The sequence below is a fragment of the Neofelis nebulosa genome, chromosome 8 (assembly GCF_028018385.1).
Source record: "Neofelis nebulosa isolate mNeoNeb1 chromosome 8, mNeoNeb1.pri, whole genome shotgun sequence".
Taxonomy (NCBI): domain Eukaryota; kingdom Metazoa; phylum Chordata; class Mammalia; order Carnivora; family Felidae; genus Neofelis; species Neofelis nebulosa.
In genome coordinates, this window is record NC_080789.1 from 96,588,731 (window position 1) to 96,604,472 (window position 15,742).

Consider the following 15,742-nt stretch of genomic DNA (forward strand, 5'->3'; position numbering starts at 1 on the left):
TATGCTTCCTCCTCCCTTATGTTTCCTCACATCCCTGTCCTATTCCAGGCTTTGACAATCTTTCTTCCCTCACCATCTCCCAATTTCACAGTCACGTGATGCACCACAGTGAAACTTTTGCTGTCTGGAGTCACTTCAACAACTCCACAACGCACATGCTCCTTCCCGCTGCTTCTCCACCTTTGCCTCCCCCCGCCCCCCATATTCCCGCCCTCCCCCGCCACATGGTCTCAAAGGTCAACTGTTTGCCTCTTCCTGGTACGGTGTTAGCCACCCCCCCAAGTAGGATCCTTTCCCAAGTTTGTCTGGATGTATTCTTTCCTCCTCAACAGAATATAAACCCCATGAGGGCAGGCATGTCTGTGTGCTCTTTTGTCTCAGCCCCATGCCCAGTGCCTACAATAAAGCCTGGAGCAAAAAGGCACTTTGACAATGGCTTGTGGAATGTTTTTTCCTATTTGAAGACAGACTGGGTTCAAATCCTGGCTCTGCCACTAGCAGTCATGTGACTTGCCTCCATGCCTCAGTTTCTCATGTTTAAAATGGGTGTGATGACAGTACCTATTTCATACCGTTTTGGAGATTGAATTAGTTAATATTTGTAAAGCATTTAGAATAGAACTTAAGTGTTTGAACAAGTGCCTGGATAAGTCTTTCATTAAAGAATATTTATGAAACTCACTTTGGGCAATGCTGCTTTAGTTAAGCTCCAAGGGGGTTTCAGATGGCATGGGGAGAGTGCGGCATTTGCAGTGAGGAAGAGAGATTGGAAAACTGCTTTTTCACTTATTGGTAAAGGGTCTGAAGCGAATCACTAACCTCTCTGAGGTGTTGTTTTCCTATTTATAAAATATGACTCATATTATCTAACTCATTGACCATGTAGGAGGACTAAATTACAAAGTGAAAATCCTTAAAACAAGTGGTGGTCCATAGAAAGTAGTAGTTTACATGCTGGCTTCTTGATTTAGAGAACCTAGGTCACATGCTGGGTCTTCTGCTTATGAGCTGTGTGACTGGGCACATTTCTTAATTTATTTATGCCTCCATTTTCCCATCTGCAAAATGGGGATTAAAAAAAAAACCCTACTTAGGGGCTGACTGGGTGGCTCAGTTGGTTGAGTGTCTGACTCTGGATTTCAGTTTGGGTCATGATGTCACAGTGGTCATGAGGTGAGGCCTGGAGTGGAGTCGACCTCTGCACTGGGCACGGAGCTTACAGAAGATTCTCTTTGTGCCCCTTCCCCTTCTCACGGTCTCTCTCTCAAAAAACAAAACCAAAGTAATGAAACAAACAAACCCGCTTTGTCAAGTTTGTATGTGGATACAAAGAATCAGTGTGTGTAAATCACTTAAAATAGTGCATGGTAGATGATAAATGCGCAAGAAATATTGGCATTATTCTTTATTACAATTATATTATTTTAATAGGTTACCATTTTGTAAATAAATATTAGCGTTTATAAAAGCAACCTCATCAAATGCAGCAATTAAGAAAACTAGTGACATACAAATATTTGGCTTAGCACAAAAGCCACCCTTTTATACACATATATATGTATATGGTGTGTGTGTGTGTGTGTGTGTGTATGTGTGTGTGTGTGTAAAGTATATATTCTGTAAGATATGAAGACTGGAACCTGGCTGGCTTTCCCAGCACCAAGCACCATGCCTGACACATGTAAGTTCTCTATGAATATTTGATGAATGAATAAAAAATGATTATAGAACTGCCAGATAAAATACAGGACATCCTATTAAATTTGAAGTTCAGATAAGCAAATATTTTTTAGTATAAATATGTCCCAAATATTGTATGGAACATGCTTATACTTAAAACAAAGTATTTGTTGTTTATCTGAAATGCAAACTAAATTGGACGTCTCGCATTAAAAAATTTTTTTTTGATGTTTATTTATTTTTGAGAGAGAGAGACAGAGCATGAGTGAAGGAGGAACAGAGAGAGAGGGAAACACAGAATCCGAAGCAGGATCCAGGCTCTGGGCTGTCAGCACAGAGCCCGACGCGGGGCTTGAACCTACAAACCATGAGATCATGACCAAGTCGGACACTTGGCCAACTGAGCCACCCAGGCGCCCCTGGATGTCATGCATTTTTATGCAAATCTGGCAACCGTATGCATGTAAGATGTTGAGAACTGAGGTAAAAGTAAGTGACTGAGATGGACCAAGGGAGAGAGTGAGCAGCCTGAGAGGAGCAGGAGAATAAGCCAGAAAGAGTGAGGCAAGAGCAGGATAGGTGGTCAGAACTGGGAGAGCCCACTTGGTGTGGCAGGAGGCGAGCTCAGGCAACAGCCCAGAGCTGGACTGTGTCCGGAGAGAAGTGATCAGGTTTTAAAATGGAAGCTTCCTTTTGAATTGGGCCGCTCAGGATGGCTCTGGGCAGGGAAGGCACTCAGGTCCTGTGGGAACTATGTCCTGGGTGGGAGAGTGAGCCCTCTCCTCAAGCCATACTATGCTTCTGAAGAAACCTGCACGTAAGTTAAAAAACCCCAAACCTTTCTAACGTAGTGGGACGACTTTAAAATTGTGTGTGTGCATGTGCACGCATGTGTGTGTGTGCGTGTGTGTGTGTGTGTGTGTGTGTGTGTGTATGTGGCACTGATTGAGAGAAGTGGGGTCTGACCTCTTTACGAAAAGAGTTTGCTAGATGCTGACTCAGGAGCAAGAGCAGAAAAGGGGAAAATTACTGAGGTCAAGATGGAGCACACAGTCTTTCCACGTGAAAGAGATTTTTGTCGTGTTACAAGCTAGAAAGGGATGGAGCCCTTGGCCCAGCCAAAGGGCAAGTCTGAAAATGAGAGAGAAGCCGAAAGCATCACAGAGCTCAGGTATTGGCCCAGATGAGGCAGCCCTACGGTGGGGGGGGGGGGGATATGGGGATATGGGAGGTGGGGAGTGGGTAGGTGCTGTGACCAGCGCCTGCAAAGCACTGGGCTAAAATAAAATAGTGGAGACATGAAAGTGTCAGTTCAGACACGTTAAATGCATTTGACAAGCGTAGGGTCTTGCCCTCTACTGATCCTCATTGTAAACGAAGGGAGAGCCGTTAACTTTATAGCTAAGGCTTGTTTTAAAGCAGGATTGCGTTAGCGTATCACCTGTTGGGTCCCTTCTGCTCTCAGCTATTCCTGTGGAAAGTAAAAGCCCAACTTTTTATTTATTTTATTTTTGTTTTCAATATATGAAATTTATTGTCAAATTGGTTTCCATACAACACCCAGTGCTCATCCCAAAAGGTGCCCTCCTCAATACCCATCACCCACTTTCCCCTCCCTCCCACTCACCATCAACCCTCAGTTTATTCTCAGTTTTTAAGAGTCTCTTATGCTTTGGCTCTCTCCCACTCTAACCTCTTTTTTTTTTTTTTTTTCCCTTCCCCTCCCCCATGGGTTTCTGTTAAGTTTCTCAGGATCCACATAAGAGAGAAAATATATGGTATCTGTCTTTCTCTGTATGAAAAGCCCAACTTTTGAATTTATGGAAACTCACACCATAAATATTCTGCATGTGGCCGGAAGGAAGGCCTGGGTGCCCCCTCCCCCCACCCCGGGCTGGTTCAGAGCCTGGACTGGGGGATCCGCTACACGGTAAGACCCGTGAGGCTTATTCTAACTCAGTGACTCAGGATCCTCAGCCCTGCTGCTCCACCCTCGGTCTATATCCACTCTCCTTATCCATAACAAACCACGGCAAACCTACTTTCGCAAGCAAGGTCCGAGAGCGTTGGCCTCTCTTCCCTCTCTTACGGGTCCTCCCTCCCCTCTCCCCTCCTAAATGGCCAAAGTCCCCCGGTGTCCCTTCTCCCTTTGGGAGCCCCTGCCCAGAGGGCTGTGTGGGCGGCACTGTATGTTCAGCTGGGAAGTCCGAAACTTCGGGAAGGTCCTCAGCTCTCATCACCAGACAGACACACTTCTGGGGATTTCTAGCGGTGGATTCACTGCTGAGGCTGGATTTCACTTCCCTCCCCGTGGCAGGTAACGGACAAGCACGCGTGCCTCTCGTGGTTCCGGCACGGAGGCTGCCGTGACTGGTGGCCGAAGCGAGCCCGACAGAATTGAGCTCAGTTTGCCGCGTGCGGGTCTGCCCGGTGCGAAGGCCAAGGCCGTGGAGGGCTCAGCCCACGAGCCCACTTCCACCAGCTCTGGATGTACAGATGAGGCCCGGGTGCCACGCGCGCCTGTACACAGACACTCATCCCCCAGGGGGTTCCCAGACCTGTCAGCTGAATTTTGTCTGGTTGCCTCGAGCCTTCCCTTCGGCACCCTGTGGCCCCTGTGCCCTTCAGAGGCTGTCTTTTCCTTCCTCCCTGAACTCCAGACAGCTTTATACCTCCATGCCTCTCCCCTGTTTGCCATCTCCGAGGAGGACACGTTTTGTAATCCTAATGGTGAAATGAGCTAAAAATATCTTCACTTCCCACAACAGAAGGGAACCTGAGAGACAGAGCCTTAGAGCACTTCAGTTATACAAAAGGACTGAGGCTCTAACAGGGCAGGGGGTGGGGGTGGGCTCAGACAGGAGGGAGCTTTCTAGAGGGGAGGGAGAGGGATTTCCCATTTTACCTGGGCCTTGCCAGTGAGGGTCTGCCAGAGCTAGACCGCGTTCCCACAAGGTGCCCAGGACCCTGGGCGCAAACCCGGGGATTCCCGTCCTCAGCCCCCTCCCTGCTCTAGGAGACAGCACCTCCGTGAGCTCTTGGCCCCTGACTGGCTGTCACTCCATCATACACCTTGTCCTACAATGAGAGAGGACTGCATAGTGTTATACATGATCCAGCCAGTTACATATGCTTAACTGAGCTATTTCAAACCTTCTACAGCAAAGGAGAAATGAAAGAGAAACCTAATACTTCTTTCTCTCTCCTTTTTCTGGAAACCCCAACAAACTAGATTCTTCGCTGTCATTTGGCTTCCGAGTTTACATGTTAAGAACTTTTTAATAAACCCAGTAAACCTCTCCCCTGGTTGGATTTGCCTCCTTTAGCAAACCCAGGACTGAAAACCCAGACTGGGTCCTCCTGGGAACACTGGTGCCCCCTGGTGTTACCTGGGAACGCAGCTGTCAGTGGTTTTTCCTGCTTCAGGTCAGGTAGGCAGCAAGGTATTTCTGTACCTGAGTCTCTCTCCACAAAACTTAAGAGGAAACGTTCACCCAGTCTTCTTGGCTTCTCATTTAGGGAGGCTCATGTGACCCAAGATCCCATCTGACTGTAGCTGCTTCAGGTTTGGGACTAGTAAGGCTGAAGGGAGGCTTACGGAAGGACTACACTTCCTGGTTAAGCCCTGCCCCCAGCTTTTTAACTGAAGGAGGGGTTGACCTTTGCCCATGCAATTTGACTAAAAGTAGTTCTACCTCCTTTATCAAAAACTCTCACTGCCCTTTGGGGCAATTAGGTGGGTGTTTTCCTGATAGTTCTGCAAGTTCTTTACATTTCATCAGGTTAACAAATGTTTACTGACCACCTAATATGTACGTGGCAGCTATTGTAACGCATTTAATCTTAAAGACACTGAGAAGCAGGTGTTATGATTCCCATTTTACAGATGAGGAAACAGGCTCAGGGAAACACGCTGTATTTTGCTAATGGTCCCTGCCAGTTGAGCTGAGATCCGTACCCTGGCTCTCCTAGCCTCACACTGTATCATGTTACTTCTCCTCTGTGACTCAAAGATTATATTTCAAATGGAACCACTGGCAAGGCTTTAAAGACTGACTCTAACCCCAGCCATAGAAGCCACAAAAACTCATTTCCCCCCACAATTTTATTTTATTACTAGTTTTTCAACGTTTATTTATTTTGAGAGATGAGTACAGAGAGAGAGAGAGAGGGGGGCAGAGAGAGAGAGAGAGAGAGAGAGAGACAGAGAGAGAGAGGGGGGGGTGGGGCAGAGGATCCAAAGCAGGCTCCATGCAGAGCCCGATGCAGGGCTCAAACCCATGAACCATGAGATCATGACCTGAGCCAAAGCCTGATGCTTAACCAACTGAGCCACCCAGACGCCACTCCCCGACCCCCCTTTTTTTCACATTTTAAAAATAGAATTCACTATGTATATGAAAGAAGACAGTTAAATATGATTTCACATTCTATCCAGATTCTTAACTGAAAGAGACATTTATGGCCATATGTGTGATCTTGAAACCTTGAGAGCTGGCCAGTAAAACAAGAAGGTGAAGGAAGTGTGAGGTGGGGAAAGAGGAATTAAGGCTAATTTCATAAAAGTGAAGGAAGAATTGGCCGTTTAGATGTTAGGCAAACAGGTCCATGAGAAACAAATGGACGGTGGTTATGGGAAAGTTAGTTCTATGGTGACAAAGTGAATTTTAACCAGAAAACTAATATTTATTGCACATAACGTGTGCTAGTCAGCCAACTTAAGGAGTATTAAAATATTAAGAATGGCTTTTCTTTTTCTTTTTTTTTCTTTTGAGAGAGAGAGAGAGAGAGAGAGAGCACATACACGCAGAAAGTGGGACAGAGGGAGAGAGAGAGAGAGAGAGAGAGAGAGAGAGAGAGAGAAAGAATCCCAAGCAGGCTCTATGCTCAGCGTGATGCCGGGGTCCATCCCAGGACCCTGGGATCATGACTTGAGCCAAAATCAAGAGTTGGACGTTCAAACAACTGAGCCACCCAGAAGCCCCTAGAATGGTTTTTCTTTAAAAAAAAAAAACAAAAAAAACTTAGACTTTTTTTTTTTTAAGAATATTCATTTGAAACAGTTCAAGAATCAACAATTGCATACCACCAATAACTAAGTCACATGGTACAGACTACAGTTGTTATTGGCGTTCAGAGTTACATAACTGAATGACACTGGCTTCAGAAACGACTTAGAATCCCACACGGTCTTGGCAAGGTTAAGTACAAACACAAGGAAGGGGCAACTGGCACAAGGAGGCAGGCTCATTGAGGACAGAGAACGTCCATTAATCATTCAACCTGGCAACTCCCATAACAAGCTAGCACATAAAGGGATGGGACTCAAAACTTGTTATATATGAAAAAAAAAACCCAACCCAACCCACATTTTTCCTGATTCTAAAAAAACACAGCGTTGTAGAACACTTGTAAAGTGTAAAATAGCATAGATAAAATAAAGACCATCATGATCCAGTCATTCAGTGATCAATGTTATTAAAAATGTGGCTTATTTCCTTCCCTCTATGTTAATAACCTCTAGCTACCTCCCAAGCGTCTGCCCGGCCCTCTGCCCTTCCCTTTCTCACTGCTTCCAATTACGCACTTCTCCGAAGGCACCCTTGCAGCCGGCTGGACAAAATGACCTCTACCCTAAATAATCATATCCAACCGGACAAGAAGTGGATGGTCTACGACCCAAGTTGGGCCAATTCAATTCCGTCTGCCTGAAATTTGGAATTGTGTTACAGAGAGTCTAGCTACCTCCACTGGGTGTTTCATTTGGGAGGTCGTGTTTGGGTCCTGTGCAGCAGAGGAGAAAAAGCTGGCAGGCAGAAAAAGTGAGGAAGGAAGCAATCAGGAGAGAACTGGGGAGAAATAAGGAGAGAAGCAATAAGCAATAACTGAGAGCTCTCCACTGGCCACCTGGAGGCTGGGAGACTCCTCCCCCCGCCCTTTTTTTTTTTTTAACTCAGCTGATTTGAGTGTTTCTTTCAACCAGAAGGATTCCTGAACAAACACAATGTACATAGTTTTACATAGTTAAGACGTTATCATAGTTTTGCGGCTTGCTTTTTTTTTTTTTAAGTCGGCTCCACACCCACCGTGGGGCTTGACCTCATTCATGACCCTGAGATCAAGAGCCCCATGCTCTACCAACTGAGCCAGCCAGGCACCCCTATGACTTGCTTTTTGCACTTAACGTCTATCATAAAGTTATCTCCCTACCAACAAACGTATTTTGTAAATAGGATATTCAAGTTTTATTTATTTATTTTGAGAGAGAGAGAGAGTGAGAGAGAGAGAGAAAACACGAGCAGGGGAGGGGCAGGGAGGGAGAGAGAGAGAATCCCAAGCTGGCTCTGTTGTGGTGCTCGAGCCCACGAACCATGAGATCGTGACCTAAGCCAAATCCAGAGTCAGACACTTAACTGACTGAGCCACCGAGGCTCCCTGTAAAGAGAATTTTTAATGGCTGTGTAAGTCCAGTGAATGGAAGCACTAAGATTATTCAACCAGGCATTTTTAAGATGTCTATTTTCATGTGTTCACTGTTATAAATAATGTTGCAGAGTATAGTTTGCCCATATTTTTTGGCAAACTGTATCTTTGCCCATATTTTGTATTGTTTACTGAGGAATGAGTCCTAAGAGTTGAATTATTGGCAATGGATATTTTTGAAATTGTTATTTTTATTTTCAATTTGCATTAATCTTGGATTCTGGAATTTATTGAAATTATTGTGGGAAATATGTCTAAGGGAAAAATCCCTAAGTGTTTGGATGTATGAATAAAAAGCTCATCATCATGGGCACCTGGGTGGCTCAGTCGGTTAAGAGTGCAACCCTTGGTTTCGGCTCAGGTCGTGATCTCATGGCTCATGAGTTCGAGCCCCACATTGGTCTCCACGCTGACAGCACGGAGCCTGCCTGGGATTCTCTTTCTCCTTCTCTCTCTGACCCTCCTCTCTCTGTCTCTCAAAATAAATAAACTTAAAACATTTTTTTAAATAAATAAAAGTGAAAAAAAATAGCTCATCCTCAGGAAAACTTTGGGGTTTTTGCCCATCTTTGTGAGTATAGAGTGACTATCAAATAAGAGTTGAAAGTCCAGATGTACAGATTTTAGAGTGGATAACATACTCCTCTGGGGCTCTGACTCTCATTCTTATTTCAATCTCAATCATGCAACTGAATGAAATATGTCTCCTTTGTTAAATTCATGCCTATTTTATGATTTTTGGTGCTACTGTAAATGGGATATTATAAATAGGATTGTTTTTTTTTCATTTTCTTTTTTCAATAGTTAATGTTAGTATGTAGAAATGCAGCCGATTTTTGTATATTGAGTTTTGTATCTGAAACTTTATTGAATTCCTTTATTAGGTCTAACAGGTTTTTCCTTGCTTAGGTTTATTTATTTTGGGAGAGAGAGCAAGTGAGAAAGGGAGGGGCAGAGAGAGAGGCAGAGAGAACGCCAAGCGGGCTTTGCACTGTCAGCAGAGCCTCATAAGGGGCTCGAACTCACGAACCACGAGATCAAGACCTGAGCTGAGATTAAGAGTCAGACATCCAACTGACTGAGCCACCCAGGTACCCCTCTAACGGGCTGTGTGTGTGAGTGTGCGTGTGTGTGTGTGTGTGTGTGTGTGTGTATTAGGCTTATAATATGTCATCTACAAACAGGGGCAATTTTACTTCTTCTTTTCTTATTTGGATACCTTTGATTTTTTTCTTCTTCTTGCCTAATTGCTCTGGCTAGGACTTTGAGTATTATGTTGAATAGAAGTGGCTAGAGTGGGTATCCTTGTCTTATTCCTGATCTTAGGGGAAAAGCTTTCAGTTTTCACCATTGAGTATGATGTTAGCTGTGGGTTTGTCATATTTGTCCTTTATAATGTTGAGGCATGTTCCTTATGTACCCAATCTGTTGAGAGTTTTCATCATGAAAGAAATCAAATTTTGTCCAATGTTTTCTCTTCATCTACTGAGATGATTGTATGCTTTTTATCTTTCATTTTGTTATCTGGTGCGTCACATTGATTTGTGGATGTTGAACTATTCTGGCATCCCTGGAAGAAATCCTACTTGGTTATAGTGTATTGATTCTTTAAATGCATTGCTGAATTTGTTTTGCTAATATTTTTTTGAGGGTTTTTGCATCTATGTTCATCAGGAATATTGGCCTTTAATCTTCTTTTCTTGTAGTGTTCTTGTCTGGTTTTGGTATTAGAGTAATGTTGGTATTATAAAATGAGTTTGGAAGTGTCTCCTTGTCTTTTCTTTTTTGGGAGACTGAGAAGGATTGGTATTAATTCTTCTTTAAATGTTTAGTACAATTTACCAAAGAAGCCATCTTCATTATCTTTGCTGGGAGGTTTTTGAGTACTGACTCAATCTCTCTAAGAATGGCTATTGGTTGGGGCACCTGGGTGGCTCAGTCAGTTGAGCGTCCGACTTCGGCTCAGGTCATGATCTCACGGTTGGTGGGTTCGAGCCCCGTGTCGGGCTCTGTGCTGACAGCTCAGAGCCTGGAGCCTGCTTCTGATTCTGTGCTCCCCCTCTCTCTCCGCCCCACCCCTGCTGTACTCTGTTTCTCTCTGTCTTTCAAAAACGAATAAACATTAAAAAAAAATTTTTTTTAAAAAGAATGGCTATTGGTTGTCCCCCGAACCTTTGTGATTATCCATGCTCTGTTCTTAGTGGCTCCCAGAACTTGAAGGTGTGCCAAAACCTGTCAGTGTCTCAAAGGGGAGAATCATAGTTTGCATCTATATTGGACGCCAAACCCTCTGGCAGCAGCTGAGAAAGTATATAATTAGGGCCCTTCCAGTAGAAACTGGGCGATGGGCTTTTTTGCCTGCCTCCCTCTACACTGGACCTAAGTATATGTCTGTGAAGGTGGGCTGTTGGCTATAGTTCTATGGGATCTGTGAGTGCAAGGCCTGTTGGCTTTCAGAACCAAGTGATCTGGGGGCCTGTCCTTGGGTGACATCTGCAAAAGCTAGGGTGCCAGCCATGTGTGCAAGTTCCTTCGAGAGAGATACTGGTGATTTGGAGTGGGCTAAAGGGAGAAGGCAGAGGCAAGCCGTGTTAGCTATCAGAGCCGGGTGATTTGGCAGCCCAGCCCTCAGGCGGCAGCCTTAAAAGTTGGGGCCCTAGATGTGTTGACAAGACCCTTCCAAGGAGATACCAACAACTTGGTTTTACTGTTGGAGCCGGTAGGAGAGAGAAGGCTGGGGAACTGCCCACCAGCTCTTTCAGGCTCCAGGAAGGATTGCAGTTCGCACTTAGATGTGTGCTAATTAGAAGCAAGACCCTCAGGCAGCAGATAGTAAAGTGTGCACTCACTCTCCTGGGTGAGACTCAGAGATGAGAATTTGTGCCTGTTCCCTCTGCTCTGAGCCCCAGGGCATAGCCACAGAAAGTACTTGCAGGTCTGATAACAACTGCTTCTTTGTTTGCTATAGTTGTGTAGATGTACTGTTGTTCTGTTAAGATGCTATGTAAGCCCCAAGTTCTAGCCACCCTTTTGAGTTACTCATCACTGAGTTTCTCCCATGTGTATGTAAGCTGTATGTGTTAATAAACTTGGCTTTGTTTTTCTGTTGTGAATCTCCCTTTGTCTAATTTACAGGCTCCCAGTGGAAGTACCCAGGAGGCCAAAGAAAGGGTTTTTTTTTCCCTCCTGTACACCTGCAAGGAGATCCTGTAAGTTGGGGTTAGAATGTCTGAGCGAAGACAAACCAAAAGAATTGAGGTGCTGTTTTGGGGGTCTTGCTATGACTAGAGGGAAGATGGATGGTGCTTTTGGAACAGGGATCACAGTGGCACAGAAGCAGAGTATAGTTGTGACAGCACGTTTACACTACCGTGGCTTTTGCTAAACACTCCTGATAAACAAGGAGAACCTCATACTTGGTGCTGATGTCATCGCTCAAGTCAAAGGAGGCAATGGTGATAAATTTTGCTTACACTTGACTCTTGCACTTGGCAGACAGGAACTGGTTAGTCTCCTAGAAGCAATGGGAACCCTGGGAGAAAGAATTAATGTTGACCTTGGTGTAGAATTTGTGATCATGAAGATAGAAATCTGGCCTAGCCAAACATTGCCTTGTAGGCTGAAGAGAGGCAGGTTTTCATGGCCACAGGCTCCCACAGGCATAAGGATGACATCTGTAATTTACCCAGACTTTATCAATGATTCCCTCAGCTATGGAATAGGTACTTGTTGTTATACCCATGTTACAGATGAGGATTTTGAGGGCACAGGGAAACTGAGAAAAAGTGCCTAATATAACACGACCAGTGTGGCGGCGATGTTGGGTTTTGAGGGAGCCTAGACCACCAGGCTTCAGAGTTCAGGAAACGAACCACCGAAATTGACTGTCTTCTTAATACTTATTGTGTGGATCTATCCCTGATCATCGATGCTTTTCAATCATCTTTTTGATTTTCTGGACTCACTTTTACTGCTGTTGAGCTTGGTATACAGAACAAGAAGATTGGTGTAGATGAAAACACGAAGGTTTTGAAGTGGATGAAAAGATATTATTGGATATCCTTTCAATGGAATGCTGGAACCTTTGGACATTATTTGATTTTACAGATGTGTGCGTCTTTGCTTGCTTCTGATGGGGTTATTTTACAACTCTGTAGAGACAAAAGCTGACTTACAGGAGACTGATAGTAATACAAAGTGTTCCTTCCATTAAAATGCAGATGGGCTCCTGTGGAATGGGGTTGTTAATTGTCCTGTGGATATTGACCTGTTTTTCCAGTTTGCCTCTATTTGTCAATTTATTCCAGCATTAAAAAAAAATTTTTTTTATGTTGATTTTTGAGAGAGAGAGAGGGAGAGAACATGAGTGGGGAGGGACAGAGAAAGGGAGACACAGAATCCGAAGCAGGTTCCAGGCTTTGAGCTGTCAGCACAGAGCCCGATGCGGGGCTTGAACCCATGAACCATGAGATCAGGACATGAGCCAAAGTCAGACGCTTAACTGACTGAGCCACCTAGGAGCCCCTGTTCCGGCATTTCTCAACTGACTATAAATGCGTGGTAGTTTAAGTTCTCCTTTGAACTGGTTGTAGTATTATACCAGTCCCACCATCCATTAATGAGGTAAATAAAATATTTGACACATATTCTTTTGTATTATGTGGAAGTTGAAGAAAGATTCTCTATGACCACATTCTAGCCAGGCTCCTCTGAGCCCTTTTTTTGACTAGGCCTCAACCTTGGCCTATAAAGACTTGAGTGAAACACTGACATAATTGCCAACAGCATATGGCCACATCCCAACAATGACCTTAGCTAGGCCCCCTTAAACTGCCTGCCCGAGAAAACTCAAGGATCACAAAAGAACTTAGTTTGTTCGAGACAGCACCTGAGCCCCGGGCCCCTGTCTGCCAGTGTCTGTGGGAGGGCAGGAGCCTAACAGACCCAGATGGTTTCACATGGACTAGACCTCCTTTCTTGTAATTTTTCACTCTGTTCTGCTCTCTGGGTCTCTACTCCATTCTCCCTTTATTTTTTTTTCTTTTCTTTTTTTTTTTTTTTTAACATTTATTTATTTCTGAGACAGAGAGAGACAGAGCATGAACGGGGGAGGGGCAGAGAGAGAGGGAGACACAGAATCGGAAGCAGGCTCCAGGCTCTGAGCCATCAGCCCAGAGCCCGACCCGGGGCTCGAACTCACGGACCGTGAGATGGTGACCTGAGCTGAAGTCGGACGCTCAACCGACTGAGCCACCCAGGCGCCCCTCCATTCTCCCTTTAAAATACACATTCACCCTGTGCAAATCCAAGCTTAGTTCAGTTCACGGTAGACTCTTTTCCTATTGCGGAGTACATTACTATTTAAAATCTCCTTACCACTTTACCTAGGGCCCAGCTTTGTTTATTTTACCTTTGAAAAAATTATCTCCTAACATTGGTTAAAATCACTTAATTCTCTGCACTTCATGTTCCTTTCAGATTCCTCTTTAATTGTCTAATTGATTGAGAGGCATTGGGATAGAGGTCTCAAGGTTCTGGTATTGGTTGTTTTTAATGGCTTAGTTAATAACTCATTTACAAATAATATAGTACCATAAGGGCTCAGGCTGTGTAGGCAAAGAGTTTGGAGCTGAATCCTGATTCTGCCTCTTATTGGGTAAGTAGAAGGGAATGATCTGGAGAAGGAAGCAAAGGGAAGACATTTGATTTTGAGGTCAAAAGGAAGTCCTTACATGAGCTCTCACTTTAAAAAAACACACACAGGGGCTTCTGGGAGGCTCAGTCAGTTAAGCGACCAACCGACTCTTGATTTCAGCTCAGTTCATGATCTCACAGATCAGGTTTGAGCCCTACATTGGGCTCTATGCTGACAGTGCAGAGCCTGCTTGGGATTCTCTGTCTCCCGCTCTCTCTTGCCCTCCTTGTTCTCTCTCTCTTTCTAGAAACAAATTAACATTAATGGGGCGCCTGGGTGGCTCAGTCAGTTGGGCGTCCGACTTCGGCTCAGGTCATGATCTTGCGGTTCGTGATTTCAAGCCCCGCGTTGGGCTCTGTGCTGACAGCTCAGAGCCTGGAGCCTGCTTTGGATTCTGTGTCTCCCTCTCTCTCTGCCCCTCCCCTACTTGTGCTCTGTCTCTCTCTGCCTATCAAAAATTTTAAAAAAAGTAAAAAAAAAAAAAAAAGATGAACACATATAAAATGTGTCCAAAAGAGGTGTTAAAAAATTATTCTGTCACTTGTTAAAATGATAAGGTGGACAAAATTCAGGACTAGGTACTGAGGTTCTGCAGTAGGGCAGGGACATTGGGCTTAGCTCTTAATTTAACAACAGGCAAAGTGGGATTTCCTAATGGAAGGGGTCAGTGGATAGAAAATTGCCAAGAAGAAGAATCTCGAATAAGGGGGAATCTGGCTAACCCAACCTGATAGGGTTCTTGCTGGAGGCAGGTCAGGGCGGCCAGACATTCCCTGGGGGATGGCGGGGAAGGAAGAATCTGGTCAGGTATCAAGGGGGATCTTCTATCAAGGGTGGGAGATTCTGGCTAAACTGACCTGAAAGGATTCTTGCTACAACTGGACTCTGGGAGAGCATACCCAAGGATGGGGCCCTCAACGGGGCTCAGAGGAGCCTGGCTGAATGAAGTTCAGGCAAGAAGAGAGTCTTTGTCAGTGGCTAGGACAGAGAGCAAATACAAAAGAGGGGAACTGGCCTGGAGTGAGGGTCAGTCTCTGCTGAGGTTCTTGAAAATATTAATGACAGAAGAAAGGATTTTTTTTTTTTTTAAGATTCATTTCCAACAACAGAAGGGAGAAAGAAGAGCAGACCACTCTGGTTCAATTGGACTTCTCTCTTCTCTTACCAAGGAAAACAGTCTCAGTTGGAAGAGTCTGAGGCAAGTTGAAGTTTTCAGTCAAGAGGAGATGACAGAGGTGTGTTCAACAGGGCAGGGAGACGCAGGGCCAGTGTTGAGTGGAGCCTGATGCCTGGAGATGATTTGCGTAGTTTTCAGGGAGCTGGCATGCCTCCCAAAGCTTCACCTGTGGTAATTCCCTGCCAAATCCTACACCGCATTAGTAAAAGGATGATTTGTGAGCTGTTAGAATGGGGGCTTCTGCGTGTTCGCTGAGAGGCCATCAGGGCAGACTCATCCCATCTCCCTCGGGGCAGGGGGGTGTCTTTGATGAAGTGCACGTTTGCTCCAGCACGGTTTTTGACAAAGATGCTCGTGAGACGCATGTGAACAAGTTGGCGAATTGCAGTCTCGATGACGTTGTAATTGCAAAACTTTCTGGATATGTTTATACTCATTTATACTTGAAGCGTGTGCTGATGGAATGAAGGGCCTGACCTCTCTGGGTCGTTTTCCTTTTATAAAAAAAAGCTTACTTATTTATTTTTTGAGAGAGATACAGAGTGAGTGGAGGAGGGGCACAGAGAGGGAGACAGAGACAGAGAGAATCCCAAGCATGCTCCACACTGTCAGCACAGAGCCCCACGTAGGGCTCTAATCCAGGAACCACGAGAACATGATCTCAGCCAAAATCAAGAGTCAGACACTCAACCTACTGGGCCACCCAT

The 15,742-nt window shown here is 44.9% G+C and overlaps 1 protein-coding gene across 3 annotated transcripts in view; it reads right to left on the reverse strand.

Annotated features, from left to right (window-relative positions):
* BCL2L14 (BCL2 like 14) overlaps window positions 1-15,742 on the reverse strand; it is a 54,650-nt gene that overhangs the window by 35,009 nt on the left and 3,899 nt on the right. The window contains exon 1 of one of the 3 annotated variants that reach the window (XM_058743652.1): window positions 5,070-5,287. The exons of the other annotated variants lie outside the window; for them this stretch is intronic. The gene's annotated coding sequence lies outside the window, so the exon portion shown is untranslated. Of the gene's footprint in view, window positions 1-5,069; window positions 5,288-15,742 lie in introns of those variants that run through there. 3 annotated transcript variants of the gene reach the window in all.